We start from the raw sequence: 26859 nt of genomic DNA on the forward strand, positions 1-26859 counted from the left end.
ACTCAAGACTTCCTGACCCACGTGCCCTTGGGCAAGTTATCCGGCTTCGAAAATGGCGCCTGCTGATACGGCAACTGCCCATGCTCAAGCCGGGCAGCCTGCCTGGAGGTGAGAGGGGCACCTCTGTGTTATGCTCCAGGCAGGGGGTCCCAGCAGCGCTCCTTGGGTGCCAAAACTCAGTGCCTGGCTCTTTCGGTCTCACCTGCAGTTCTTGCCCCCTGCCCCAGGATGTGCACAGACCACCAGGGTCTTGGGATCGAAATGGCTCAAGTGCCAGCCCATGTGCTGTCCTCCAACCTCTATTCTTTCCTGGCCCTTGGCATCCTGTTGTCAATCCTTGATTCTGTTTAGATCCTTGACCTTCTTCTTTGTCATGAGTCCTCTATCTGGGATCCATTTTCCCTCTGTGCCATTTGGTTTCTGTCTGGCCTCCCAAATCAGTTCTTGTGCTAGCCCACAGTCAGAGGCACAGCTGGTTCTAGGGAAGATCCAAATTCTTTTTTGAGTAAGATATTTGTCTAGCGTATAATCCAGAGATGCAAAGAAATCCTCAGGGAGGGCCTGAATTGTCTAACTCCACAGCTGAGATGCAGACAATGCGCCCTGTCAGAAGCTGAGAGAAAAGGCCTGAGGAAGCAGCTCCCTCCCACTCACTCCCCAGGGCCTATTTCCAACCTCACACAGGGATTCGTGAATGTGGCCTCCTGGTCCCAGCCTGGGTGAGAGCAAACAGTCTAAGGCACAGCTTTTGAGCTTGTCCAACCCATCTAGATGGTCTTCACTCCAGAATTCATTGCTTTGTAAATTATGTAGCTTTGGGCAGGTAATTGGCCTCACTCATGATGCCCTACTCCCATGTCTCTCCTGGGGATGGGCCCTCCATCAGACAGGTGATACTGCCCTCCCACCTCTCCACTTCCCTACAGGGGCAGATGGCCCCAGGGCACTTTCATAAAACCAGAAGGGATGCTCAGAGAGTTTCTGTTTCCAGGCCACAGTACCCAAATTCCTGGGGAGGGCTGAATCCTGGTCTTGCTATTTCTGTCTGATACGGTAGTGGGATCAGGAAAAATAGAACAGGAGCTTGGCCTTGGGGAGAGGAGAATTAAGTGGGGAGAAGGGAGAGTTAGGGGAGATTAAGCAGTCCAAGATTTCCCTCCCTGTGCAGGAGGCTATTCAAAGGTATTTCAGGGTCTGAACCTGGAGCAGGGTTGGGGGTTGACTTCTCATCTCTCCTCTGTGTTTTACTCCCACTGTCTGTAGCCCCAGGCTCTTGGGAAAGACTTTGATCTTGAGTATAGGCTCTTAGTCAGGGCCACAGGGACTAATTCCTCACTCCACCCTGGTTCCACCACACCCCTTACACACTTACACAAGCTGCAGATAGTTTGCCCACAGCTCATCGGCGCGTGTGTGTGTGTGTGTGTGTGTGTGTGTGTGTTTACACACTTACTTGGCTTTGGGAGAGTATCTTTGGGCTCTCATTTTTTCTCCCAGAGCCCCTCCAATTCTATGTAGGTTTCATTCCCCCTGAGGACCTTGACCACTGAAGTTGATCACAAGAGAAGATTGCACTTTATTACTCTCCCTTCCTGGGCCTGCTTTTGGCTTAGGGTTCCATGGTATGCCCAGCAGTGGCCTTATAGGACCCCCTCTTGAGCCACTTTCCCGACTCGGCTTGGAGTTGGGGGATGAAAGGAGAGGGGTTGGAGCAGATCCATCTCTCTTCAGGCTCCAATGGGGTCCATTCCAGAAGCCATCTCAGCTTGTTTTAAGCCCAAGCTTGGCTGATTTGTTTATCGGCTCCTAAAGTTGGAATATAAGGGTGAAGAATGCAGGCAATAGACACTTCTCCTACTTTTTCCCACCACCTCCAACAGTTTCCTACTTAGGAGGCCCATGGAGGAAATGTGGAACCAGGGCCAGACCATAAGGGTACAAGGCTCATTGTTCTTCCAGGCTTGGTTCACTCAGCTTGTGACTCAGCCATCCTTTCCCTTCCCAGCAAGATCAAATGTTCTTGTCTTCTTTCTGTTTTCTTGTTTTGTACATGTCAATAAGAACTTGTCATATCTACTCAGTGTCCGTGCCCATCTTGGGGTTCTGTTGTTGTTCATTCTTCCTATGATGCTCTGGCCTAAGATTTTTGCACTGGTGACTTCAGCTCAAATATCATCTCAGAGCCATTTCCTTTAGAAACTCAGAGTGGTTTCCATAGTTACTCTCTAGCCAATCACTCTAGTTTGTTTTCATAGTACTTATCTCTCTCTGGAATTACCCTGCTCATTTTTTTCACTTGTTTATTGCTTAGCTCCCTTTCCCCCTTTAATGTAAATTCCAGGATTGACAACACCTGTTTACTGTTACATCCTCAGTTCCCAGCACTAGTAAGAACTCAATAAATACTTGTTGACTGAATGGATGTTTGTTTGTTGTTTTTTTAATAGGAATAATTTTTCAAAAGTTTAGATACTTTCGAGGAGTCAAAGGTATCTATTGTATTTAGTAGTGAGGAACTGTCGGTGACCTTGTAGGGCACCCTCTGTATGGTGCAATTGGGAAGTAAGGAACAAGAATTCGTCAAGGTAGATGCAACCCCTCAGCTAAGCTTGATCATGAAGTGAAGCAGAGGGTAGAACAAGACCTGGTGTTTTTCCATGAACTGAGGAAACACATGAACTTGGTGAATGGTGCAGGGAAGAAGGCAGCAGAGTGGGTACATGAAGAAGGAGGAGGAGAGAACCGATGGAGTCAAGAACTGAGGATGTGGGAAGGGGAATCCATTGGCATAGAGGAGAGGATCAGGCATGGATCAGAGGTCCCTTTTCATTGAAAAGAAAGGGAAGGAGGAAAGGAGAGTGTAGACTCTGGTGGGTTTGCAGTGTCGGTGGCAGGAGTCTGAGTTAATGCCTCTCTGTGGCTTTGATTTTTCTCTCGAAGTAGATGAAGCTGCCTGTTCACAATGGGGGGTGCTGATGCTGGCCTGTTCACAATGGAGGGTGCTGGTGCTGGGGTCAGAGATATGAAGACGGTAGAGAGGGTTATAAAGAAGCCACTTCCCTTTAGGTCTTTTAAATCTTCTTTAAAAATCTTCTCCGGATGAATTCAATTAATTAGTTAATTGATATTTTATAATTCAAAGCGATATTTTGCCACTAAGTCATTGCCTACAATTTCATATTTAGAGGTAAATACCAGATCTAAACTTGAGACCTATATGGTCTCAGATGGAAGATGAAAAAGTTGGTGAAAGAAAGGCAGAGTCTGATCTTCCCAAAGAATAACGAACCACAAGGAAGTTTTCACTATGGGAAGCTGCAAAATTTCCAGCAGCTTACAGTGAGGTGGGGCTGTGCCGTGAGACAGTAATTTGTTGGATGTCATCTGGGCTGCTGCTCCAACATCAGAGAAATGTGGAAACTCATGCCTAGAAGAGTCCTAGGAAGGCTTCTGGCCCGACTCCACGGCACATGTCTCAGCTCTATTATTAACACCATTAATGGGTATTTATTATCTCTGCTTAAATAAAATGAAGTGTTCTTAACGGACAAAGATGATTCTGTTGACCCAACGGTAGAGTGTACAGTCCTAGTCTGGAGAGGTTTTGCATGCTCACTCTTCTTACTTGTACCATAGGTACACACTTGCAGGGACGGTGGTTAAGAATAGCGATAAAAATAGCTTCTTTTTGCTGAGCATCAACTTGCATCCCTTCTATACCACTGAGGGGTTTGTGTTTGTAAATGGGAGAGGTTGGTCATGGCCCCCATGGCCACTGAAACCATGACCTTGACTTTATTGCCATCATGCTGCAACCTAGAAATTTCTAATCTGAGCTTGGTGGAGCCCAAAGATAGCTGGAGATGCCACTCTATGAGATGAGAGGAAGCTGAAGTCAGCAGGGCTCCCGGCCACATGTCCACGTCATCCAAGGCTGTTTTTAGGGTCTATGTAGACTTCTAATTTTATGTAGACAAACGGTTTCTGGGGTAAAAGAGTTTGAAAATATCCGCTTTCATGACTGAAAGTAAATATTGATGGAATACTTCTGTTAGTGATTGTCTAAATGATTTGTTGAATTGAAGAGTGTACTATCTTGCATTACATCATAGGTTTGGGTTTAGTTGACTGGTATTTCAGAGACAATTTATTTCCTTTTATGCAATAATTTATCTACCACCAAGCTGAGTGTTTTGACTTTCCATCAACTGGCTGGGTTTATTCAAAAGTGCAGATAAGCAAAAAGCATAGATAAGCAAATAGTCTTGATAATTATCTATATATGTATAAATTTTAATGCCTTACAGCACCTGGTACTCCTAGGTGGTCTCCCATCCAAGTACTAACCAGGCCAACCCTGCTTAGCTTCAGAGATCAGACGGGATTGGGCACGTTCAAGGTGGCATGGCTATACCTATATTTTTAATTTTAAACAAATCAATGTAAAACTATTACATTTAACATGGTACTAAATTTATTTCTGTTGCATATACATTAACTGTACAAACTACATTAATAATGCATAAAATAGGTTGGGGGGGTGGAGAAAATAGGAGACCACAGCTAAATTGGTGGCCTTACTTCATAGCAAATCAAGTATCTATGAGATTTGAATCATTTGGCTCAAAAAGATCTCTTAACAATAAAACTAAGTTCTAAAAAAGTGTTAAATCTAATTACCAAAGTGACATTTGCATTGGATTTTGAAGCACATGAACTGCCCCTGGGACTCCATTTATAAGCTGTGGTTGGAAGCCTGTGATACCCAGGGGTGGTATCTGGAGAGGCTGGTGGGCTTCTTTCTAGAACACAAAGGCTGTACGTATTTTTAGAGATAAAGGTAGATAACCTCAAGTAATTAAGGTCTGCAAAGAAGATATTCTCTTATGGCAAAAGTGTCTAAGTTTTTAAAGGTTTCTTTAGCCAGGAGATGTAAGCTAACCAGGAAGAAAGAGTGGGAAATAGTGTCTGGATTCATGTTTGAGAAGGTGGTTGATGGCAGTGGAAGCCTTTTCTGTGGTAGGTTAATGACAGACATTCCTGATAAAGGTAGGAAGTTATTTGCATCTGGGTCCCTGTCTGAGAAGGTGGCTGATGGTGGTGGAAGTCCTTTCTGTGGTGAATTAATGACACGTATTTCTGATAAAGATAGGAAGTTATTTGCAATAGTATTAGTCAAACCAGCCCTTGTTGCAGAAAGTAAGGGCTTTGGGGGCCATTGTTTATTAATGAAGCCACACTAGGGTCAATATTAAAGACAAATACTTCATCAGATATTGAAAATACTACCTTGGCACAGGTGGTGATCCATGAATAGCTGTATGTTGACCTCCAGGCAAATCTGTTTGATTAATGATGAAATGGAGACATCCCTATTGTGTCCCACCATCAAAGAAGGTTGGGTCACCTGTCCTCAGAGGGTGTGGGACCCGATAGACATTTTGGCAACTGTTCATCAATTAAATCATGTTTGCAGGCAGATCAGAGGGTAAAGTTTCTCTTGACACCTCATATGTCCCTCTACCTAGGTGCAAGCCCACTCACTTTTCACTTTTAGGCATGTCTCTTCTGTATCAAGAAAAAGATGATGGTACAATGGGGAGTAGACTGCCCCAGGACCTACCAGTAGCATCCCATGCTAGCCAGCCTGGCTTCCAGGACCTCTTATTGATGGGAATTATTTGGTAGATCTTCCTAGATTTTGTTTTATTTCTGAGATCTCTGAATTAAACCAATCTTTGGGTTTCCTACCTACAACTTCTGTCTCAGGAAGGTAGCATCTCTCTTCTCTATAGGAAGAAATCTTGATGTGCCAAATCTTGTACGCATGATGATCCATTAGATTTTTCATAATCTGTTTTTGCTATAATTCACCCTTCATTTCTTAAATTCCCTGTGAACATTCCCTCCTGCAGCCGACAGCTTCTGTTCTTTCTCTTCTGGCTTGTAAGCTGAGTCAGACCTTTTAACAGTTTTAGTTTTCTGCTGATGTAGATCATTAAGGATCTGTATGGCCAGCTGCAAGATTTTGCACTTATTTTCAACCAGAGTTTTAGCTGTAAGCAGTAAAAAAAAAAAAAATCATTTTCAAACTTTTTTCTTCCAGCTGATGTCTTGCTGACACTTCATTATTTAACTTGGTATGTAAGTGATGTCTGTTTTCTTCAACTCTTGGTAATGTGGATTTTGGTACCACCTGACTTCCCTGACTTTTCATCTTCTTACTATGGTCATCTGTCAACTAACTCTTTATTTTCCAAACAATCCTGTCCATTTCCTTCCCTAAGATTTTTCTCCTCTGATGCAAAGATCAAGATCAAGTGGTTTCAGCTGCATAACATCATTCAGCATGTAAACTCCATTATTTTTCTAAGCCAAAGCTTCTGAGACTTGAGATCTTTTCTAATTTGCTCACTGATCTTAGTAGGTAGGGCTGGGAGGGCAAAAAGGCCTGGGGGCAGAAGGAGATTATAGCCTTCTTTCCACTTCAGGCTTCTATGTGTCTTCCAACTGCTACCCTTCCTTCAGCTCCTGTCTTCCTTCACTCATCTGTTTTCATACAAGTTAAATTCACAAAAGATCTTGGTTTTTAGATTTCTGGCAGAGTTATTATCAATCTTTCTACATTTTTATTGCCCTGGGCTCCATACCATCTTCAGTGCCTTTGCCAGATCTTGTTCTCAGGTGCTGAGATTCTGCCCAAACCAGCAGCACTTTGACTCACGGAGGTCCTCACTGTCAGGTGACCAGAATGTTCCCTGATAGGGGAGCTGATCCACAGCCAGGTGTATTCTGATTCCAGGTTTCTCAAATCCCGATTTCCTTTACTTCCCCAAATGGCCTGGTGCCAAGATGCCATCATGCTTTGTAGATGTGTTCACCTGTGGTAGGATGGTTACATTATTGCTGAATCTACATCCTTAATTTGCTTTCACCTACAGTCTTAATTTGCTATTACTTGTACTATCTCAAATCTCCAACAGTACCTATACAAATACTTGAACCCAGCTTCTCATGTGCTACCTTTTCTTCTGGTGTAAGTTTCCCTTTGGTGAGCTATTGGGGTCCTACTAAAAAATATCTGGAGTTCAAAGGAATGGCTGGGATTATTTAGCACCAAAGCTTTTCTTTCTTCCTTGAAAAGCTTCTTTTCTGGACTCTCAGATGCAAGGGGTCAAAACAAAGAAGCTGCATCTTCAAAGCATTGAGACAGCAGAGCTGAGAGTGTCCAGAACTTTTTCGGTTTCTCTTTGTTTATGTGCCTGCTTTTGCCAATCATGTGACCAGAGGGCATGAGGTTCTAGGACTTGCCTAACTTCAGACACCACTTTGCCCCTTTGGTAAAGGAACAGTATCTATTTCTGAAGAAGGCAGAAGAGGCCAATCAAGAATGCATAAATATAACCACTGGGAGAATAACATAGAATTCTAGTATGACAGGTTTTTTTCTCCCCAACAGCATTTTGAAGATATCATCCTATTGTCTTCAGACCTCTATAATTGCCGATGAGAAATCTGTCATTCTACTTGTCCTTCCATTGTAAGTAAATTACATTTTACCTTTGGTTGTTTTCGAGATTTTTTTTCTTTGTCTTTGGTGTTCTAAAGTTTTACTGTGTCACTAAGAATGGGCTTATTTTTATTTATTTTGCTCAGGACACAAGTTTCTTCGATTTGAAGACATAAATCTTTCTTCGGGGATGTGCAAAAAAAGATATTATATAACCATCACAATGGCAAAAACAAAAAGTTATCAAGTGTTGGCAAAGATATGTGGAAAATTCTCATAAGCTACTGAAAAGAATTTATAAACTACTACAACACTTTTAGGGTGAAATCTGGGGATACTAGCAAAGCAGGATATTATATAACCTATGATCAAGTACCCATCCTAGAGAAAACTTGGATTCATAGAAAAAGGAGATACATATAAGTCTGTTCAATGAAGCATGGTTTGTCATTGGAAAAAAAGACATAGAAAGAAATGAGTAAAAATGTCCACCAATAAAAGAATAAATGAATGAATCAATAATAGTATATTCATAAATAAAATCCTAAACAGCAGAAAAAACAAGTGAATCAGATATACCTACACCAGTTAGATAAATTTGGAGAACAAAATGAAGAATATAAAAAGCAAATAATAATATGATGCTCTATGCATCAATTTGAACAACCCACCACACTATAATTGCCAAATGAGCAGAAACCACAAGATCTCACACTCCCTATAATGCAATATAATAATAATAATAAAAAGGACAACAAAATAAAAGGCTATACAACAAATAACTGTCCTTTTGGAAATCAAAAAGATTGGAAATAATTCCTGATTTGAAGAAATAACAGAATTTAAAAGCAATATAGAAATGGTCAACAATATTTGCCAGATACAAATGTTTCTGGAGATATAAGTGGGAGACTAATAATAATCCTGGGGTCTTTCCAGTGTTATAAGTCTTAAAAAACAAAAACACTTGCTCTGAGTCAGTTTTGGATCTGAATTCTGCAGGTTTCTGACATAAGGAAAAAAGGGAAGAATTAGAATATGTTCTCTCTCCCAAACTTCCTTTAGTAATAGTAAGGAAAAGAACAGTAGAAGGTAATAGAATGTTGCAGAATGTGGAGGGATGTAAGATGGGCAGTATTAGGTGAAGGAAAACTCAGAGTAAAGGAGAGAGAGGGCATCTGGAGCAGTCCTCTGCTGGCAGCCAGGGTGGCCAAGCACAGGCAGATGCCTGAAGCTCTAACAAGGCATGGCTTTGTGCCCTTGAGTGAGCACAGCCAGACTCAGATAAGTTTAAGGGGCAGGTAAAAATACAGGGGTAATGCCAGAGGAAGTCCTGTTCAAGGTGTGGGGCTGGGGCGAGAGGGAATGCAGAGAGTAGGGAGGAAAGAGCGGTAGACTCAGATGAGATATACCTCTGAATACCAACCCCTCGGAAAGAAGAATCAGGCCAAATACTGTCCCAAGGCAGCTATAGGGTGAGGCCTGAGTGTCTTGGCTTCCTCACTTGGGAAGGCCATAACTTTTTATTTAGTGGCAATAAAAAGGCAGGGGAATTCAATTACACAGAGCCTTCAGGAAGAAATGTTTCTCCTGCCTAAATTCAGGTGCTAAATAAACAACAAGATGATAACCTCTACTATGAACAGCTTCCAACGATGAGTTATCTGAGGCCATTACATCTCTGGGAATAACACCAGGGGTGCCATGACAGACTACTAGAATGAACAAATTAGTGGGCTAGCCCCACTCAGACCCAATAAGGAAACAATATTTCTTCAGCCCACTTTTAGATTTTGGCAAAGCCAGACCCCGCACTCAGAGTTTGCTAGGCTCTATCCTCCATATCATCCAGAAGATATACAGTTACAACAGAGTGCGAGATTGGGGAGGAAAGAACAAAGTGCATTTTAATTCATGTAAAAATTGGATGTTAGCACAGAAATGTTAACTAGAAATTACTGAGTCATCTATGTTTGTCTGTTGTGGAAATAAAACCCTCTGTTGATGGATCAAAAATATCTGGAAATTACTTGAAGCTCGTGATAACTAAATGTAATGTGTCTTGGATATTATAACTAAAATGTACCATAATCTAATTGTCTTTTAAGGGTTGGTTCTGGGGATTGTTACGCAGTGAATATTGCAGAAATTATATAAAGCCCCAAAAGCTATTTTGTGTAAATTTCTTGAGTGGGAAGTTTCAACCATGATGTTTGTCATATTATTCTGATAAATCTGGATGTTAGTTAATTTTATGTTCTGACATTTTGACTGGTTTTGACAAAACTGAGTTTTGAGTTCAGAGTTATTCTCTAAATGTTTAACAACTAGCTGTCTGGGTGAAAAGGTCTGCTTTACAGTGTTTGCCAATTTCCACGGTGTAAATACTACCACTATGGCTGACTGCAAGCTGTGAATGCCATGTCACTGGATGCAGGATTGGGAAGAGATGTGCACAGCTGACTCTTCCGACGTGGCACAGGCCACTATGCCCATGGTCCTCTGTAAAACTACAGTTTTTTAACCAAAAATTCTGTTCCATAAATATACAAAGGCACCAGTGAAAGAAAAGATATGAAGGGAAAATAAAATCAATTCAAATTGGGGAGTTCAAATGGAGAAAATTGATAGATTTTTTTTTTTGAAATTTTGAGAAGTGTTTTTTTTTTTCAATTTGTCTATAATCTACATTTTATTTTATTTTTATTAAGCTAACAAGTTATCTATCACCCTGAGTGTTCTGAACTCTTAGTTTCTTTAGTGTCCCTCCTAGAAGGAGTCTAGGGCTTCTTTTTTTCCCCCGCCAGATAGTAAGGTGATGCTGAGCAAAGAATCAATAGTACTTGCACACCGTGAAGCCAGTTTCAGGAAAAAAGCAATGGAGCCCTCTGAATTTTGGAGACAGCTGTGGTTTGACATGGTAATATAAAGCTTTTTAAAATTAACAATAATGAAAACAAGAAAAATAAATTGTTCAAAACTGAAGAAACGGATCAATAAACTCTCAGAGTAAGTCAAGAGGAATTTGTCAATATAGCATGAACTGGAAATATCAATAAGAATCCATGGACAGTTTTTAAAGGAGGCTTTATCTGTTCTGTCCCTACTATGATTTGTACTATTGGGTATTTTTCCTGCCTTCCTGCCAAATTCCAGCCCAACATGCTTATTTGTAGAACTAGTGCCTGTGGCTTCTAAAACTATTCTCCAGGGAAAGAATCAAATACTCTTGGAGAATAGCTGATTCCATATTTCTGGAGAGGGGAAAAAATAAGGATTAGTTTGTGAATTCTAGATATTGAAAGAAGGCAAGGTTGCTTTAGGGTATCAGAGGGTCGAAAATCCATAATGATGCAAAAGAGAAGATAAAATAGAATCGCCTGAAAAACACGCCTGGTTTCCGAAATCGTTTCCTGAAAAAGCTGTATCTTGATTAACACAAGTTATATGAGACCTACACTTAAGTTTTTATAACCAACGGCTTGAAAATTGCAGGATGCTGTTATTTTCCATAAGGAGATGAATCTGAACACAATCAGAAGGAGCATCGCAGGACACTACTGATATTCCGAAGACCTCTGTGAAGTGTGGTTTATTTGATAGAAAAGGACGTAAGCGGATTGGAGAGAATCAGGAATTTTGGTGATGCTGGGAACGACCTTTAAGAGTTGTTTCTCTTATCTCCCCAGTGGTAAATTATAGTATTTCCTAAGCACTGCCCCAGCAGTTGCACAGTGAACAGAGACAACCCCTGAAAGCCACACTGAGTTTTACCAACCAGCTAGCGCATGTGCACCCTTGCAAGTTATGCCATGTTGCTTATGGCCATTTATCCAACAATGCTTCAAGTTGCCCATTCAAGAGCTCTTGCTACATTATTTTTATTGCCAGGTGGTTGTGCACCTCAGATGGCAAATCCAGAACCAGCTCCTCAACCTGCCTCACTCACTACAGTGGGAGAAAATTCTATAGATGTCATAAAATATTAAATGGACACCGATGAACAGAAAATTTTGAGTGGGCAATATCAAATAGAAAAAAAAGCATGTTGGTGAAGAAATATCAAAACTAGTTAAAAAGTAAAATGAGAAAGATAGAATAAAGGGAAACTGTGCCATAAAAAAAAACAAATTTTAACTGAGCTTCTCTTTCTAAGGAGATTTTAAAATAAAGGAAGTATAGGAAATAAGTGAAAGAACAGAGAATCAAATGATAATGAGTAAGTTTGGGAAAAACATGTCAATATAAGGCCAGTCGATGGCTATAAGAACTAAACGTATGATAAAACAAGTGAAAAGGTAATTTTAACACTGATTGGTGCCTATTAATAATATCTGGTTCTTTGCAAAATCTGTATCTTAGACATGTACTGTGGTTTACACAAAACTGGAAGAAAACCAACTAACAATAGGTTTGTCATCAATAAAGAACGGTCAGGGGTACTTATAGGAAATACTATAATTTACCACTGGGAAGATAAGAGAAACAACTCTTAAAGGTCGTTCCTGGCATCACCAAACCTATGCAAGTAGGAGTTCAAACCACTTTCCCCAAAGGAAGAGGTGATGGAGGCCCGCTTGGGCCAGAAGCATTGTGGGAATGTCCAGTGGATGGCATGATGGAGGTACTGGGTGTGAACTGTATGGGATGAAGGGAGGAACATAGAAGGAAGGGTTTTGGCTTTGCACAAATACAGAAATCCAAGAATGGGCATTTTTAAGCCTCTGAGCATTGGCCGCGGTCATTGTAAATCACTCAGATTGGCAGGCTTGCCCTGCTAAGTCTCCTACTCATTTTGTGATAACTCACCCTGGGCGCTTCTGAGTCTAGAGAGCCCACCGCTCTAAACAAACTGTGCTTCTTGTTTCTGGCTTCTCTGAAGAAAAGGTGAGACCCCTCAAAAGAGAGTAGAAAGGGAGGCTGTCCACATGAACATCCTTCCTTGACTGGCTCTTTAAGCCACTGAACATAATTTGTGGCAGTTTAGAGGATCCTGGTCTGGACTCCACTGAGCACCTCCTGCATGGATGTACGTAAAAAAAAAAAATCCAGAAGGCTCTGTCTCTAGATCTTCAGTGAATTGGAGACCCAGGGGCCTTTGCAGATATGAACATCAACTTGAAGAGAAGGGCAGACTGTAACGATAATTGCCGAGGAAGGCTGGTTTGTCAGCCTCATGGTGAACACTCAGAAAATTTGGGGTATTTTGAGGGGTTCGAAGTCCTTCCTTCACAAGTTAGGGACTTGAAGTTGTTTTGGAGCACTCATGTAAGCTTATCCTGTTTCTGTAGTCACAGGCTGTTGAGTCCATAGTCAAAATGACTTTCCACTTACCACTTGGATATATCTATCCCTCACTCTCATACCTCCCATGCTTTGCTTCCTTACTCAGACTGAATGGATTTTTATCATATAGTTTTTGATGCTGTTCTCCTTCTTGATTCTCACATTGCTGTCTGAACTTTCTGTAGCCCAACTCAGCTTTCCCTAAAGGTCCTGGGCGGTGGCTTCTTTCTTCTTCATAATGAGAGTCTCTTGCTCTAGCTCCTGCTCCTGGCTTTGTTCCTCTAACTAAAATCTAGTACCTATGGTCCTCCATGCCACCATTCCAAGAAACAAGTATACCACATCGATCATCTCTCTCACCACGCAGTCGGTCCCTCTCTGTTCTCTCATATACCAGAAAACCTCTTGCCTGAATTAATTCTTCACTAGCATTAGTGATACAAGAAATGGATTCCACGGTTTCTTACAAGATCAGGGGGAGTTTTGGAGTCAGAAATGTCTTCACGAGCAGGTTGTAATTACAGACCTATAGAACAAGTATAGACATTAGAGTCGATATTGTCCAATATGCCTAGTTTATAGGTGAAGGAACAGAGTTCCAGAGACGGTAAGTGATTTTCTCCGAGTCTCTCAGAGACGCTGTACCGGAAGCTCCACTTCTTGACCTAATGTTCGAGATATTTTCTATCGTTAAGAACAACTTAATGAGTTCCATCATTCTGAAGTTTGTGAAAACAGATTCGAGTCAGGAGAGACTGGCAGGAAAGGAAATGGAAGGCTGTTGTAAAAGTCCAGGAAAGAGATGACGAGAAAATAGAGTCTAATGTCAAAAGAGTAGATAGCAATTCATTTGTTGGACTCAGAGTAAATTTCCTCATTTGCAAATGGCACAGAGACCCATCTGCCCCATCCCTATGCCTCCCAGGGACCGGACAATCTAAGTTAAAGGAGTACTATGCATGGTCAGGCAGAGACATGAGAGGGGTCTCCAAGCTGTCCAGCACGGAGGGAGCAGGAGGCATGTAGGGTCAAAGCAGGAGAGAAGGCCACTTCCATGGTCTTAGGATTTCCTTGCCAACTCTGGAACAGATGTTCATTGTACCTAAGAACTCAGCCCATGGTAAGGTTCCAGAGGAGGGCCCAACACAGAGTGGAACTATAGAAAGCCCAGTGCTAATGGGTGTGCAAACACAACCATCCATAGCTTCTGTTGTGAGCCAGGAGCCGGAACACAGGGGGCCATGGAGATCCGTGAGGGAGACTGTGAGGAGATGCCTGGAGCAGAGAGGAGCAACGTGTCCCAAACATGGCTGGGAGCAGCGCTGGGAACAAGGGCGTAACCCTGAGGAAATGCCAGGTTCTGAGGCTGGCCTGCTGGATGGAGCGTACACTCATTTGCAGTCTTCAAGGTGCTTTATAGCACCACAGCCAACTCACCACCCATGGGGGCATTGTTAATTGTTTAATTACAACCAACTTCCAAGTATGGTTTTTGGAACAAACTAGATTGTTCCCATGTTTGGCCCAGCCACTCATCCATCAGCACAGACCAGGCAGACATCATTTTCCCCCTTCTACCGACATGTGTTAAAGATTTCTCGAGTTGTGCCCTGTCAGGTATCATGTAAGATAACATGTCATCTTATTTGGTCATAATACAGCTCTTTATGATAGTACTTTAGATGAGAGAAGAAAAAAAAAAGGTTCAGATACTCACCCAAAAGACACGCAGCTGATATTTAGAGGATCTGAGATTTTGACATCTATGCAAGTTCTACTCCTCAGCCCTCATTTCCTGGTAAATCGGAATGAACTGACACTGCCCAGTGTCCCCTACAAGGCCGGCAGGCCTTAGGGATGCCTTCCCTCAGGGATGGGTGATTCTTGCTGTTGCTGCCCTCTCCCTCATATGAGTGGCCAGGATGCTCCTACCTGCTGTCTGGTCATTGGTGGTGAGTCAGAGGGGATTGTAGGGTAGTAGCATAACCCAGCTACTCCACATTTCAGATCCAGGTGGGGCAAGCCCAAAGGTCATAGGCCACAGCTTCAGATGAGAATCTGTATTGAGCAAAGTCCTGGTTCTCAACCCCTTCTGGCCAGGCTCCTGATTTGTGCAGGATCTTTATTTCTCCTAGTTGTGTCGATATTGTCCAATATGCCTAGTTTATAGGTGTTCCATCATCCTTCTCATTCATCTTTAAAAAAAAAAAAGTCATTATATCGAGTGCTTACAATGTGCCAGACACTGAACTAAGCCCTTTAGATATACTTTCTAAATCTTCCCAACAACCCTTTGTGATACATAGCTATATTACCCTTGTTTTATAGAAGAAATAAATCAGCCCAGAGACATTAATAGTAATCAGTAAGGAGCGAATCTGGGATTTGAACCCAGCAGCCTGGATTCTGGCTTTCTTGCTTCCATTTTGATCTGCCGTCCCCTGGGGTTCTTGATTTTGCCCAGTTGCCTGACTCCAGACACTGATCACAGCTCTTCTTCCCGGTTTCAGCTCAGTGGCTCCCAGGCAACATCGGCTCCTCGATCTCCAGTTATGGTCTTGTGCTTTTTGAATTGATGATGTCCTTCAACGGGACACCTCCTGCCCCAGAAGATTCCTGAAGCTCACTGGCAATACTGCCCACGTGTTTTGGCCTTAACCCTTTGGAAAACAGACTAACCCCTGGTTCCAGCTGAGACCTATTCCAATGTTGAAAACCAGGAATAACTCAGTTTTGAGTTCGTGCCTCAGAGGGGGCACCCAAAACAAACAAACAAATAAACAAACAACCCCCCCCCAACAAAAACCAAAAAACAAAAAAATAAAGCCAGGCATGCTCCAAGTTGTCATATGATGGGTGAATGTCTGTCTAGGCTATTTTGTATCTGTTAAAAGACCTGCTGAAATCCAAATAAAAAATATGGGTTTATTGTGCTTTGTGTCAGTTGCATATATTATTTATGCTATTATAGGCTGAAGCAATGAACACACACAACTGATTCATGGCTCAAAGATAATCAAAACTTATATCTTGACTCAAGGCAGGTGTATGGGTTGGCTGGATCTCTCTCTTCCCCATAGTCATTTAAGGACCTAGGGTAACACTGGCTCTGCCATCCTTAGTATGGGGCTTCCGATGTCACTACTGTCATGTCCTTTGCAGTCAAGTAGAAGGAGGAAAGAGTATGGGAGAATGAACAAGGAAGGCTTTCATGGACCACAGCCAGTGCACAGCACTTCTCTTCACATCCATTGGCTGAAGTTCAAAGGACTTCCAGCTGCAAGGGAGGCAGGAAAATGCAATCTAGTTGTATGTCCGAGAAGAAGAAAACAGATTTCGGTGAACAATAAACTGTCGCTGCCACTCTCTACTACTTCTGATATGTAATAGTCAGTACATTCATATTTTAACTTTCATCTTTAGTTTGCTTTTCTGCATTTTCCTGGACTCAAACTTTTACCTATTTTTAGTGTTCTACTTTATTAAGTGTGTTTGTTCTTTAAATCTTCTATGAAGGTGAAGAAAAAATTAAGTAAATGAGTAATAATACAAAGAATGTAGTAGAAAAATGACAAAGTATGAAATGACCCCTGTCTCTTTGATACATAGATGGAAGAGAAAATGGGAGGTAGCAGGTTGTTTTGGTTTTGGGAAACATTTCCCAAGATTTTACAGGTCTTAGGCTGTACCCTGGACAATATCACTTCTACGAAGGTATCCCTATAATTGTAATGTAGGTAACCTGGTACCCTTCATGTAATTAGGCACATTATAGACATGGATGACTGAGGAATATAGGCATTCATGCTTAGCTGAAATTCTAGTTAGGGATTTTTTTCATGAGGACAGAGCAAATAAAAACCATTATATTTATAAACATTTTATATAATTAAATGCAGTGTCTTTCTCATTTACCTTTAAACGTTGTTAATTACTAATTACTTAATTTCATGCTACTTTCAAACGTAAAGATTTCTTGGCCTGCATTTTATAAATAAAACTTGTCAAATTAATTGTCGGGACTAATATATATTACTTGATAAGTGAGCAAAAGCTTTGTTGGTTGGTAATGAGGAACCTCCAGAATGAATGCACGAAGAAAGCGAGGTCCGAAAAACCAGGAAGGTTCAGGAGCCTGGATTAAAGAACAAGTCCTGGTTTACATTCATCACCATCCCTGCTCATTTTCAGATGAGGGGAAACAGTACGACCAGTAGACATGGATTATTTTTGCTCTTTTCCCAAAGAGAAAGCCAACTCTTTCATGACAACCGTATAATTAGATTTCCACTCAGGAACTTCTGGGAAAGAGGGATCAAAATAAATGACTTTGAAGAAAAATACACGTGGAATTCCAATATGAACTTGCTTGTGTGAAATAGGAATTTTTCCCCTCTCGTGTATCTTACAAAGGCAACAAATGAGGAAGAAATCTATTAAACATGATTTTAGCAAAACTAGAGACAGATAAGATCTAAGTTTTAAAAAATTAGGGCTGCAAAGCCAATTAAAATAAGCACGGAAGCTACTTAGGGAAAGCGAGTAGAAAGTGGCCCTAGGACAGTGGATTTCTAAACTATGCTTCCTGTAGATAAGGATACACACTGAAGGGATAAACACATTTCTTGCAGATGTCAAGAGCTGAAGGACTGGGGAAGATAGGGTGGAGACAGCAGAAACTATGCAGGAGTGAGAGAGGAAAGGTAATAAAAATGTATGGGAAATAGCAAGCAATGGCAAATCTCAGAAAACGTCAAAAAATAAAAACAAAAACAAAAAACCCCCAAAATATCAAAAATATATTGCATTGTATATTCACCGCCCAAAATCAAATCTCTTTTAGTCATCATATATTTGACTCCCTGTACTCTCATCACAGAGTGCAACATACATATGCTGTATTATCGAATTGTACACTTGAAACCTATATAATTTTATTAACTCATGTCATCCTAATAAATTTAAAAAAAACCACCTTCCACAAGCATTCGGGAAAATCAAGCTAATTCAATGCTGAGAAAAATAAAAAGTAGCTGACCCAACAGTAGTGCAAACATATAATTTTAAAAAGTCAGCAAAATTTATCAGATAAAGAATACCAGAAAAACTTGCAATGCAATAGATGAACATTCTAACCAAATATTTTATTAGTTAAAAAAAATCTTGAGAAATTAATTGCCACCATGAAGGAAATGCAATACCCAAAGGAGATCCATATGAGCCGTCAAAAAGAAAAAAGAAGAAAAAGCAATAATTCAGTCTTTCCCACAAGACTTCTGAAGAAGAAATGCACACACACAACAACACAAACAACTACAAACTACAAATCTTAAAAAAATGGAGAACATATAACATTTAACAATATGAGAGAATCAAGGTCAAATATATTTATTAATTACTAAATGTAAGTGGGTTCAATTTACTTATTAAAAGGTCGGGACTAATATATTACTTGATAAGTGAGCAAAAGCTTTGTTGGTTGGTAATGAGGAACCTCCAGAATGAATGCACGAAGAAAGCGAGGTCCGAAAAACCAGGAAGGTTCAGGAGCCTGGATTAAAGAACAAGTCCTGGTTTACATTCATCACCATCCCTGCTCATTTTCAGATGAGGGGAAACAGTACGACCAGTAGACATGGATTATTTTTGCTCTTTTCCCAAAGAGAAAGCCAACTCTTTCATGACAACCGTATAATTAGATTTCCACTCAGGAACTTCTGGGAAAGAGGGATCAAAATAAATGACTTTGAAGAAAAATACACGTGGAATTCCAATATGAACTTGCTTGTGTGAAATAGGAATTTTTCCCCTCTCGTGTATCTTACAAAGGCAACAAATGAGGAAGAAATCTACTAAACATGATTTTAGCAAAACTAGAGACAGATAAGATCTAAGTTTTAAAAAATTAGGGCTGCAAAGCCAATTAAAATAAGCACGGAAGCTACTTAGGGAAAGCGAGTAGAAAGTGGCCCTAGGACAGTGGATTTCTAAACTATGCTTCCTGTAGATAAGGATATACACTGAAGGGATAAACACATTTCTTGCAGATGTCAAGAGCTGAAGGACTGGGGAAGATAGGGTGGAGACAGCAGAAACTATGCAGGAGTGAGAGAGGAAAGGTAACAAAAATGTATGGGAAATAGTAAGCAATGGCAAATCTCAGAAAACATCAAAAAATAAAAACAAAAACAAAAAACCCCCCAAATATCAAAAATATATTGCATTGTGTATTCACCACCCGAAATCAAATCTCCTTTAGTCATCATATATTTGACTCTCATCACAGAGTGCAACATACATATGCTGTATTATCGAATTGTACACTTGAAACCTATATAATTTTATTAACTCATGTCATCCTAATAAATTTAAAAAAAACCACCTTCCACAAGCATTCGGGAAAATCAAGCTAATTCAATGCTGAGAAAAATAAAAAGTAGCTGACCCAACAGTAGTGCAAACATATAATTTTAAAAAGTCAGCAAAATTTATCAGATAAAGAATACCAGAAAAACTTGCAATGCAATAGATGAACATTCTAACCAAATATTTTATTAGTTAAAAAAAATCTTGAGAAATTAATTGCCACCATGAAGGAAATGCAATACCCAAAGGAGATCCATATGAGCCGTCAAAAAGAAAAAAGAAGAAAAAGCAATAATTCAGTCTTTCCCACAAGACTTCTGAAGAAGAAATGCACACACACAACAACACAAACAACTACAAACTACAAATCTTAAAAAAATGGAGAACATATAACATTTAACAATATGAGAGAATCAAGGTCAAATATATTTATTAATTACTAAATGTAAGTGGGTTCAATTTACTTATTAAAAGAGAAATTTTCAGATTGGATCGCAAAGCGAACTACAAGAAAAACCTCTAAAATGGAGTGATTCAGAAAGACTAAAAATAAAAGGATGGGCAAAGGTGTACCTTCACTAAAAAATGACAAGGAAGGTCACAATCTTAATATCAAATAAGAATGTTAGTTAATATCAAAAAAAAAGCATTAAGTGAGACTAGTGTTCTTTATATAATGCTAGTGTGCAATTGATAAATGGTAATGAATAGCTCTGCATAAAATACCACAACATTACACTTATTAAACTGAAATTACAGGATATGAAAATAAATAAAGATCAAAATACAGTAGATGACTTTAATTTACTTCTTTCAGTCCATAGCAGAATAACCAGGGCAAAAAAAAAGAAAAAAAAAAGTAAGGATAGAGAAGTCTTAATAACTCATTTGGTAAGACAGATGTAATTGACATTATGGATTATTATTCCTGAAAATATAGGTGACTATGGAAGATCAAGAAAATTAACCATTTTCCAAAGGAGACATACAAATGGCTAATAGATATATGAAAAGATGCTCACCATCACTAATTATCAAGGAAATGTAAATCCAAACCACAATGAGATGCCACCTCACACCTATTAGGATGTCTATTATCAAAAAGACAAGAGATACAAATGTTGGTGAAAAAGTGGAGAAAAGGGAACCCTTATACACTGTTGGTGGGAATGTAAATTGGTGCAGCCACTATGGAAAACAGTATGGTGGCCCCTCAAGAAATTAAAAATAGAACTACTATATGACTCAGCAATCTCACTCTTGGACAGATATCCAAAGAGAAGGAAATCACTATCGCAGAGAGCTATCTGCATTCCCATCTTTCCTGCAGCATTATTCACAATAGCCAAGGTAGGGAAACAACCTAAATACTCTGATGGATGAGTGGATGTAGAAAAATGTATTTGTATACAATGGACTTTTATTCAAGCACAGAAAGAAGGAAATCCTGCCATTTGCGAGAACACAGATGAACCTGGAGGGCATTATGCTAAGTGAAATAAGACAGAGAAAGACAAATACTGGGCGGGATTAGTAATATGTGGAATCCTAAACAGAAATAGCAAAAAAGTTGAACTCATAGAAACAGAGAGTAGAAGGGTGGTTGCCAGGGGCTGGAGGGTGGGGAATGGGGCGATGTTGGTCAATAAAAACCTACAGTTATAAGATGAATAAGTCTTGGGGATCTAATGTACAGAATGGTGACTATAGTTAATAACACTGTCTTGAGTACTTGAAACATTTGCTGTGACAGTGGATCTTCAATGATCTTACCAAAATAAAACAAACAAACAAAAACAAAAAAACTGTAACTAGGTGAGATAATAGATGTTAACTTAATTATGAGAATCATTACACAATGTACACATATATCAAATCATCACATTATACACTTAAAAATATTGCAATTTTATTTGTCAGTTATACTTCAATAAAGCTGAAAAAATCTTAATAAAATCTACAATGCAAAAAAAAAAAGGAAAAAAATTAATAACAAGACTCAGAAGGATCTTTTTTCCTGGAAATTAAAAATACCGACTCTATCATACATCTCTCATTTTTTTTAGTCAAAGAGGAAATACAAATCAAAATTTCAATGTTCTGAGAAAATAATGAAAACACTACAAATCATAAGGGATACAGCTAAAGCTGTGCTGAGATGAAAGTTAATAGCCTTAAATTCTTATAGCAATAAAAAAAAAAGGAGAATGAAAGTAAATGAGATCAGCACCCTACTCAAATGTTAAAGAATAAACAGCAAATAATTCAAAGAAATGGAGAACAAAATAACGAATATAAACGTACAAATTAATGAAATAAAAAAGAGAACAACACCCTAGTGCTTTCTTGAATTGTCCACAGAAAGCTTAAATAATAATTGGGCCCCAGGCCAAAAGTATGTTGCAAGTTTATATCAAACTGAAGAAAAATACCAAGATAATTCATAATGCCACTTGCAAACTGAAATTCATTGTCAATTGGCAAATTGCTGGATTATGAAAAGAATATGTTCAATCAATAACATTTAACCAGTTTGTTCCAGTGCTAGACCAGAGCACCAACAGAACACTCATGATACTGTGAGTTGAGAAAGAAATTCATCAAAAATCAAAGAACCTAGAAACACCTTCACCTTGAGTGAGCCCTTCACCTCATTCAATCATACATAGATTGGTTCTGTGATTGAACAATTTTCGGCAAAAAACTGAAGTGTGGTGGCTAATTTTACATGTCAAGTTGACTGGCCATGGTGTGCCCAGATTAAACATTGTTTCTGGGTGTTTCTTTGAGAGTGTTTCTGGGTGAGATTAGCATTTGAACTGGTGGATTGGCTAAAGCAGATAGCCCTTCCCAGTATGGGTGGGCATCATCCAATTCATTGAGGGTCTGAAAAGAATTTAAGGTGGAGGAAGGAGAAATTTGCCCCCTTTTTTTTCTTCCTCACTGTTGAGCTGGAACACCTCGTCTTCTGCTACCCTCAGGCTGGGATTTACATGATCTGCAACTTTGGTTCTTTGGACTTGAACTGAATTACACCACTGGCTTCCCTGGGTTACCAGTTTGCAGACAGCAGATTGTGGGACTTCTCAGCGTCCATAATCTTGTGAGCCAATTCCTTATAGTTCATCTCCTATTATGTACAGTACATGTAGCTTATTATTTCGATTTCCCTGGAGAATCCTGACTATTACACGACATGTTGCATTCCACTTATGGAGAGTAACAGTGCCTATTAGCATGTTAGAAACTCTGAGGAGGATTCAATCTTTTTAAAGCAAACAGGTTTCTATAGAATTTCCCAAACCAATTTAACCACAGAATCTTTTTTATACATAACATAGTGGCGATAACGTGTTTGCTCAGTGGTCAACTTTGTATATGTATTAATAACAATTTATCTTTATTTTCTAACATAACCTTTAAAAGCTACATTTTGAATTCTCTTCTCCAGGGAAAAGAAGTCCCTTTTCTGCCAATATTGATGTTATTTGGAAGACGGTGAAAATCTTCTGACCCTTGCTGATGACTCTAAGCTTTGTAGCTAAAATGTAACATCGAAGGGAAAGATGAGAAACAAAAAGAGCTCTTAGTAAATGAATATTGGGGATGTATACCAGAGTCTCTAAACAAAGCTAGATTTACTTACAGATTGTAAATAAAGTCATAGAAGCAAAACATTAAGTTTGAAAAGACTTCTCTTTTATATTATCATGTAGAAGTTCCGAGAGCAACTACCCAAAGCCAGAGGCATCATCTGCAAGAGCATTCAAACCAGGTGAGCCAGCAAAGGTCTGGGGCACACAACTGGGAAGGTGAACACACCCTTATTCTGCTCCTGCCCCTTGGAACATGGGCAATGTTTCTATATCCCAGGGAAGATACTTAACTTTCTTCTTGTTTTCCAGCTCTGTGTGCAGCTCTTATACTATTCTTATGCATATACACCAGATGAAGTGGAAGGAGGAGCTATGCAGGATACTGATACCAGATAGGATGGCTCTAGTCCTGACTCATGGGTTACTGGGCCATTTCTTAAGATTATAGACCAATTTGATGCCACTAATATACTTCCTGTGGGCTGTGAGGGTGCCTTGTTTCTTATCAATGGTGGGTAGCTTTCAGGGCGGTGTGGAGACTATGTGGGCTTCAAACCAAACAGTTGAGAGACAGGTCCCAGCACCATCGCTTTCATTTGTGAAACCGTGAGCATGTCTCTCCTCATTTCCTTATTTATATAATAAAAAATATTACCTACTCAAGAAGATGTTTGAAAGGATTAGAAGTAATGAACGTAAAATGTTTAGTACAAGTCCTGACATTTAGCAGGTGTACTACAAATGATAACCAGATAGTAACAATTATTATTTATGCATCCATTTATTCATATAATCAATGTTTATAGAGTACCTTCTCTGCGCAAGGGCTGTGGGGGACAGAGATGACTAAGATATGCTTCCTGGCTTCTAGGAAGTCCCTTTAATTGGGGAGATATAACTTAACTGATTAACCCAGACTCCAAATCACTTTGGATCCCAGCCACTTATAGGAGACCCAAATCACTTAGTTGTACAGTGGTGGGATATATTCAATGCTGAGGCAGTGGAGGAAAGTCATTTTTCTAAACAAGAGTTTCAACCTTAAGCTTGAGGTTATTTATATCCTGCTCTAGGCTTTTGACCCAAATCAGCCAGAAAATAGCCATTGGGTAGCATATTTTGGATTGAAAATCATCAATAGCCTATATAGTTAGAGAAATAACTGGAGATTCTGTCTTACTGGGTTGTGGCAGAGCATGACTCAGGGTGATGTTGTGGTTATAATGGCAAAGGTATGAAGTTAGAGGTCAGTTATTATCTGTGGGGGTCAGGTTATGCGTCTGTATATTGAGCTCAGGATATTTGCTCTATCTCAGAACTGCTATGAGGAGCCAGTCAAATGTAATAGTAAATATAAAATGCAATATCAGTACAATTATTACTTTTTTGAATTTATTGTTTATTTTTACATAGCACTTAAAAAAAATCAGTGACCGCAGACCTCAGTTTTCTTGTGTTCATAACCATCGCCACGACTAGACAACTCATTAGTCAACATCACCCATCATGGTAAGTACACTGATGCCTCAAGGAGAACTACCTTATACTTTTACTGACTGTGCAACAGTAATTTTTTATTTTCATGTTTTTTTTTAAAGTACCTTAAAATCAAGTGTATTTTTTTTAAAGTTCCTTAAAAATCAAGTGTTTTAAAGTACCTTAAAATCAAGTGAGCTCCCCAGAGATACAGAACCACCAGTATATCTCAATATATATTTGAATGGCTCAGACAATTATAGAGGCTGAGAATTCCCAGGTGAAGATCCAGGAGCTCTAATGGTACAATTCTAGTCTGAGCCTGAAGGCCTGAGAACTAAGAGAGTCAACAAGTATACCTTTCAGTTGAAAAGCTGACCGGCTCAAGATCCAAGAAGAGCCGACGTTTCAGTTAAACTCCGAACGCTGGAAAAAACTGATGTCCTAGCTCAGCGGCAAGGCAGGACGAGTTCCCTCTTACTCAGCCTTTATAGACTATCCAGGCCTTCAACTGATTGGATGAGGCCCATTCACATTAGGGAGGACAATCTTCTTTACTCAGTTTACTGATTCAAATGTTAAGCTCATCCAAAAACACTCACCGACATGTCCAAAATAATGTTAGACCAAAATGTCTGGGTATCCTGTGGCTCAGTCGAACTGACATAAAATAAACCATTATATCAAGTAAATTTTGTTTTCACATATAGCAATGTAATTTTTAGAGGTAAGAATATCCTGGTTTACTATCACCTGAAATGGGCGGCAGGTGATATAGCTGTAAAGGCGAATAATGACTCATTAAACAATAATAATAAAGTCCTCAGTTCTAAAAGAAAAGGGGCATTTCATTTCCCCCAAGAAATTGCTATCCAAATAAACAGCCATTAGAGGGAGCTCTGGTTGCAGCTTAAAAGCAAAATAGGTCTCCATGAATTGATGTTCACTTGGAACTCCAAGTTTCTATGTTTTAATGGAGACACAGAGAATACATATTTTAAAAAACTAAACTAAAAAGTAATAAGTATCCTTTAACATCACAATTTTGTATACTCGAACTTAGTGGGACTGAACTCGCTTCATGGGGTACAAGAGCCAAGATGAAACAGAGACAGCTGAGTGCAATGGAAAGGCGCTGGGTCTGGGTTTCAGCCACTTCTTGAAGCAGCTGTGTGCCTTGAGCCAGCTGCTTCCCCTTTCCCCTGGCCTATTTCCTTTTCTGAAAAATGAAGATGACAGAGATTAGTGTTTATCACACTCCGGTGTCTGTGGATCGGAGAGTTCTAGGAGAATTTAAATATTTTTCCTTTTTCAAAAAACAACCTTCCTGAAAATGTGATGTTCTCAAAAGCCAATGATTTTGAAAGGATTTTTTTTAACCATATTCTTAGTCATATGGGTGATACACTCACACTCAAAACCAGCTTCTGCCACGCAGTTTCTGAGTTGTGTTAACAATTATGTTTGTGCCGAGTGATCCCTGTCTTGAAGTGACAGCGCTGAACTTGTAATGCGAGGCTAAGCCTCTCTGGATGACTTCAGGTTGGTGTTGTCAAAATGACAAAAGTTGGCTTATAATTATCCTTGTACTCATGTTATAAAGACACATTTTCTCTTCAGCAGAGATAACATGCATTTAAAGCACTGTCATAGGAGAAGGCTTTAGAGTCATAAGTCATATGCAGACTGAGATTCTGGTTTGACATCATAAAAATTTTTGCAAAAGAGGAACGCGCTGACGACTTTTATTTAATTTCTTTCACTTCTTAGGCTAATGAGAAGAGAACAGAACAATATTATATAACTTCCATGCAAGTGAAAGCTGCATTACAATATACTGGGCTGAATAAGCCACACACAGTAAAGAGTTATGTGGTGGTTTGAAAAAAAGAGATAGAATTGCATCCTCATCCAACACCTATATGATAGACAAGCTGAACTCAAAAGACCTTGATCATAGCAGGCAGAAGTATACTCATGGAAAGTGAAAGCCTTGTGCAGATCTCAGGGTTTTAATTTAATTTTATTTTTATTTTTATTTTTTATGCTATCAACTCAAAACAGTTTAGTAGCAGTAGCTGTGAAGATTGTCAACACATTCTCATTATTTGGGCTGCACAATTTGATTGATTGGTTCATTATAATAATAGATCATTGCTAAATGAAAAAAAATAGCAATGACTCAGCATGCTTGAAATTAAAAATAAAGTAGGCCAATAAGTTAAAAAAAACCACACAGAAAACCCTAAATAACCCCTGAAAACATTTTTCTATGATTAAGCCAACATGAATGTTTTAGTTTGGCAAAACAGCGCCACCCATTACATTAAACTTGCTAATTTGAATAAAAGCATTTCTGTAGTTTTGCTTCTAGATTATGATCCAGAAAAGACATCGTGTCAAGAGGAGAGTGCAAATCGGGTCTTTACTTCCATGTCAAGTCTCTTTGTTGCCCATCTAGAGTCCACTTGGCATGGCCTCTCTGTTCTTTGGCCTTAGCTTCTTCCTGCTTCTGCAAGTCCTAGAAGCTGGCTAGATGGAAGGCAAAGGGCAAGAATTGGGGTCAGCGGGAAAGTTCTTTGAGTGGTTAATCCATTCGCGGGTTATGCTAACGGACTGTGTTAT

The 26859-nt window shown here is 39.6% G+C and overlaps 1 pseudogene; it reads right to left on the bottom strand.

The window, feature by feature from the left end:
• Positions 1–4298: 4298 nt before the first annotated feature.
• LOC112482123 lies at positions 4299–4416 on the bottom strand (annotated as a pseudogene).
• Positions 4417–26859: the final 22443 nt, after the last annotated feature.

This window comes from Pteropus alecto, unplaced genomic scaffold (genome assembly GCF_000325575.1).
Source record: "Pteropus alecto unplaced genomic scaffold, ASM32557v1 scaffold156, whole genome shotgun sequence".
Taxonomy (NCBI): Eukaryota; Metazoa; Chordata; class Mammalia; order Chiroptera; family Pteropodidae; genus Pteropus; species Pteropus alecto.